The following is a 6,000-nucleotide window of genomic DNA, read 5'->3' as shown; positions in this document are numbered from 1 at the left end:
TAACGTGGTTCAAATTTCAAACTACCTCTAAAAACAATCTTCCATTTAAACACAACGATTTGATGTACCTAGGTATTGCTTTTACCTCATCTGCCCGAGTGACCAATGAAAACCATATATACACAAAAAAAACTAATTTCTATTTTTACTATTTACTATTATAATCTGTAACCAATGGCTCATGCTTATTTTTAAGTTTCAAGCCACTAAAACATATGTAAAAGTAGATTGTGAAAATTGATTTGATATGATTTAGACGTTCTACCACCTCCTAGCTGTTGCACTCATAAATAATATTAGAATTCTTATATCTAATATTATATATTGTTGCACTAGTCAATAACACGGAACAATAATATGGAAATATCAATTGATCAGAATCCTATTTCAATTTGATATTGATAATAATGTTCATAATTATAAAAACAAAATAATATGGCCATAGGTATCTACTTATAATCAATAAAAAATGAAAATTTAGATCCATCTAACTTTACTTCAATTCAACATTTAAATCGTGTTAATTTAGTTAATTGTTGACATTTCAATGAAACCCATCAAATTAATTTGCATTTTAAACACATTTGATCGTATATACTAACTATAAGAAATTTAAGGGGCTGGATCGTAATCCATTCTAAAGATTAAAAACTAGGTATTTTATATTTCAGTTTATATGGGTCTTGTAAATGTGTTAAAAATAAATGAACATTATTTAGTGTGTGTAATTCGTAGTACTGATCACGCTGTACAACGGGCATCATAGTGACCGAATTGATCGTCTGTCATTTTACCTACGCTCATCCACAAGTCACCACATATTACATTATAAAATTACAAACATTTTTTTTTCAAAAAATATTGCCAGTGACTTCAATCACTATTCACTACACTCAGTAGGATGTTCCGATTTAAATGTTGAAAGCAGATTTGAATTCTCTTCTTGAAATGTACTATCCTTTAACTGACGTACCTACATTTTTCATATTCCATATAAATGTATTTCAATTTGAATTATGAATATGATTTATTTTTACTCTTTTTGTAAGTAAATTTCTAAGTAAAAACAAATAAAAATCAGAAAAATAAAATTGTCAAGGCATAGATAATTTAGTGACGAATTCAAATCTGATTTCAAAATCAATAGGTACAGAACTAGTGTTTGAAGTATGAAATATTTCATGTGAATTTTTTTTTTTTTATTTAACTTTTTTATTGTAAATAGTAAATATAAATAAGATGTTTGACATATTATTAAAATGTTTACAATAAAGTATCTACCTCCTTTAAGCATAATGCTTGTGTTGGTGGTAGAGAGTTACATTACATAATAATAGACAAAATTACAAATAAACCTAATTCAAATTACAAAAATAATAAGATACAGTAACATAATAAATTTCATAATTAATATTCAATGTTTCATATCTTATTCCACACATAATGATATAAAATTGAAAATGTATTTATTTATTTTTATATAACTATCAGTGAAAATAACCATGAGTTAAGTTCTTTTTTAATGCACGTAATTTTAAGATTCCCAATTGAGTAGTAGATGAGTTTTTTCATGTGTAAAGGTATTGCATTATAATAATTAGGACCTAAATAATCAATGAAACGTTGACCAAAAGTTTTTTTACAATAAAATACTTTGACATCAAAGGCCATCAATTCACGTTTTTTTCTCATATTTTCCACAACAAAAAAATGTTCATAATTTTTTATTATGTACATAATAGATACCTTTTTATATACTCTCGACTGGTAACACATTCAACACCTTAAAATTTTCACCAGTTGAACCTATTAAATTATTTCTACCTAAACAAATTCTGATAATTTTTCTTTGAAATAAAATTAGTGGTCTAACCGCGTTTTCATTCAAACCTCCCCATATCAACAAACCATACTGAAATATTGCCTGGAATAATGATAAATAAATTATACGCATCACGTTCACAGGCAGGAAGTTTCTTAATTTAAAAAAGCTAAACGATAATGTACGCACGCGCATAACAATAGTCTTTACATGCAAATTCCATCACATATTATTATCAAAAATTAAGCCCAAATATCTTATACTAGAAACCATGTATATTTTATGTCACATGTTGTCATTACAATTATCTCCGTTCCCACAAAAACAGAGTTTTAAATCATCATTATTGTTCTCTTCTTTGTTTATTGAAAAATTTATAAAATTAGTTTTATTATAATTAATTGATAGTTTCCTATGATTTAGATAGTTAATCACTTTTTTTAATTCTTTAGTTGCTTTTAAACGAACGTCTTTCCACGACACACCGGAAAACAAGAGACATGTGTCATCCGCATAGGTTGTGATTTGTCCATCAATTTTTAAATCACATATTGAATTAATATATAATATGAATAATAACGGGCCCAGGACACTACCTTGTGGCACTCCACATTTAATACTCAATGCTTCACCTGAGGAGTTCATTATTTGCACAATTTGTTTCCTGTTATCCAAATAACTTATAAACTATTTTAAACTACAATTATTTAGACCAAAACTTTGTAAAATGTTACAAAGTTCATTATGATTGACCGTATTAAAGGCTTTAGCTAGATCTAAAAATATTGCCATTGCTTTATTGTTATTGTCAAGCGCATTATATATGAATTTGCTAGCACTGTACAGTGCATTTTCTGTGCCCAACCAGGGTCTAAAACGAAACTGGTTTTTCGACAGTAAATTATTATTTTCCAAAAACTCTACTAATCTATACTTTATAATTTTCTCTAATATTTTTGCGAAATTGCTTAACATTGATATTGGTCTATATAGTTATTCATGATCTTTGAGTCACCATTTTTATATAATGGTTTGATAATTGCAAGTTTAAGTTTGTCAGGAAATACACATTCAGAAATACTTAGATTATAAATATATGTTAAAGGTTCAATAATATTTGTAGCAATAGCCTTTAATGTTTTCACAGATACTCCATCAAAACCTGCAGCAGTATCATCCTTCAAATTATTTATTATTTTTATAATTTCCTGATTGTTAATTTTCTCTTTAAAAATCATGTCAAATGAGGCTTTTGTGCTTGGTTCATCATAAATAAAATCCGATTTTTTTATTTTACATGCAAGGTTACTACCAATATTTATAAAAAATTCGTTAAACAGATTTGAAACTCTCACCGGATCTTCCGAAGGAATTATAAGTTCATTGTTATGGATTACAGTTTTAATTGCATCACCTTTATTAATTTTAGACACTGTGAACTCTTTTATTAATTTCCATGTTAATTTTGGACTATATGATAAATCAGTAAATTTTTTTTTGAAGTTCTTAAAACTCTAGTGAAAATATTTCTGTATTTTTTATAATATGGACGCAAATTATCATTGTCCGGGTGTTTTTTTACTTTTAAAGATAATGCATTTTTTCTACGTAAAGAGCGTAACAGACCAGGAGTCATCCATTCCTTTATATGATTATTTTTCGCATTCGATTTTTTAAATGTTGTCACCGAATTTATCGCACGAACAATCAGAGGTGTAAAGTATTTGAGTAAAAGTATTTGAATATTGGTATTGAATACTTTATTTAAATACTTTTTTTATTTCTTGTATTTAAATAGTATTTAAATACCTTTTTATGGTATTGAATACTAATGTATTTGAAATACTTTTATACTTTTGAATATACTCTATTTTATTAAAAATCAAAATGTTACATCTCGCAAATTGTCAACGAAAAAAATATATATATTATAAAACCAGATAAATTAAATGATTTATTTCATAGATAAAAGTTTAAATGAAGTGATTATGAATTTTGAGAACTAAAATATTATGTTTACGACTACGTGTTGCCGTCGGATTATTATGAAGTTCGTACAATAGTACTTAGTTATCGCCGAACTTATCATTTTAAACAAATTATGTTTTTGAAATGTAATAATCATTTGGCCATATAATAATATTAACTATACATTTCAATAAAATAATAAATAATAATAAAATGATGAATAAATAGTACATATTTTTTTTTTTTATAAGTATTTGAAAAGTATTACTCAAATACCTTTTTAAAGTATTTGAGTAATACTCAAATACGTTGGATAAATAAGTATTTGAATATTACTTTAAATACTTTTTTCAACAATATATTTTTTACTTACTCAAATACTTTTTAAAAGTATTCTTTACAGCTCTGCGAACAATCTTATCCATAAAAATATTATAACAATCATTAACATTAGTAATAGCTAACTCTGACCAGTTTTCTAATTTTAACAATTCATTTAACTTATTATAATCTATAGTTTTGTATACATTATTACCAACTGATAACGAAATGTTATTAAATTCTAGAGCAATTACTGTGGAATAATGATCGGAAATATTTGTTTGTATAACACCTGCCTCAACTCTATTATCTACAAAATTATTACATTTTAGAAATATATGGTCTAAACATGAATGCGAACATCCCAGAGGAGTCCTAGTAAATACATTGATAAAAGAACTAAAGCCGTGTGCCGATAAAATATCGAGATAATCATTATTAATTATGTTACCTAAAATATTAATATTCAGGTCACCAATTATCATGTAATATCCATTTAAATTACAATCAGCTTTTAAAATACTATCAATTGAGATTAAAAACTCTGTTATGTCACAAGACGGAGATCTGTATGCACACAATATATTAAATTGGGTATCATTAACATTTAACTGTTAGTTTTAGTTTTAAAAAGTTTGCCACTGAATATCTATATTCATACATTTCTAATTTTAAATTTTCCTTTATAAATACAACTATACCATCATTTTGATTTTTTTAAGAAATCTTTAAGAATATTTCACAAAAACGTGAAACACTGAAATTTTTTTTAACACAATGTTCAGTGTTTTAAATTCTAATGTATGAATACAGTAGGTATATAATATACAATATACATGTATAATATTGTATAGGTACCTACTTGTATCATTTAAACATCAAAATATTTAAAAATTTTGAATAACATTTTAAATGAATAATTCAAAAGGTTAGGTATACATACAGGTACCATACAGTTATGAAGGTAATTTATGACAATTATATGTAAATATAAAACTTATTTAAAAATAAAACAAAATTTATTAAAATACTGAAATATTTCAAAATTTTAAATTTCATGACATTTTCAAACACTCATCAGAACATTATATTGGGCCTAGTGATTGAAGTTGTGAGCTATGTTTTCGACCGAAAATGAATCACGCTCCAGCCTCCTTAATGGCAAATTATAATATTATAAAATATAGGAACGTGATAGTATGTCTAGAGCAGTGAGAGGGTTAATACCTTCACATAAACATTTGGTTATATAGATGGAATCATGTTACTGAAGTGTCAAGTGTGACTTTTCTGTAGGTATATAAATTAATTTTATAACTACTAAACTTTCTTTCCACTTAGAATTAAATAAGATAAACAAATTGTGTAGCATAATATCATTTGAATTATTTTGGCTGTTGCTCCTCCAGTAGTTGCTGAAGTAAAGAAAAAAGTGTATGTTCCCAGCTCAGCGTAACAATTTTCAAGGTAAACTGTTAATTTAATTTTTCACTTTAAATATTAAAATCTTTTAATTAATTATCTGTCATTTAGATGGACATAGAAATGCACCAAAAAGTAAAACTAGCTTAGATATTAAAAGTGAAAAAATGTTTCCGACTTCAAATTTCTATACATATCATATTTTTAAGTGATACCTAGGTACCTATAGATACTATTTTGTTAATTTAATTTATTATGATTATGAGTTGTATATTTATATACATACAAATTTATAAATAAGTGATATAAGTGACCTAAAGTAACTCAATTTTAAAAAGATGACTTTTAGTTAAAAAAGTGACTTACTTCCAAGCTCCAGCCCTGCACTGTAATACTTCGATAAAAGCTATATGCGATTAAATCTGCTAGGTAAGACCTTATTAGTTGGTGTGATATAAAGATAAATG

The sequence above is a fragment of the Acyrthosiphon pisum genome, chromosome A2, assembly GCF_005508785.2.
Source record: "Acyrthosiphon pisum isolate AL4f chromosome A2, pea_aphid_22Mar2018_4r6ur, whole genome shotgun sequence".
Taxonomy (NCBI): Eukaryota; Metazoa; Arthropoda; class Insecta; order Hemiptera; family Aphididae; genus Acyrthosiphon; species Acyrthosiphon pisum.
The sequence above is the reverse complement of the archived record's forward strand: the minus strand, read 5'-3'. Positions refer to the sequence as shown.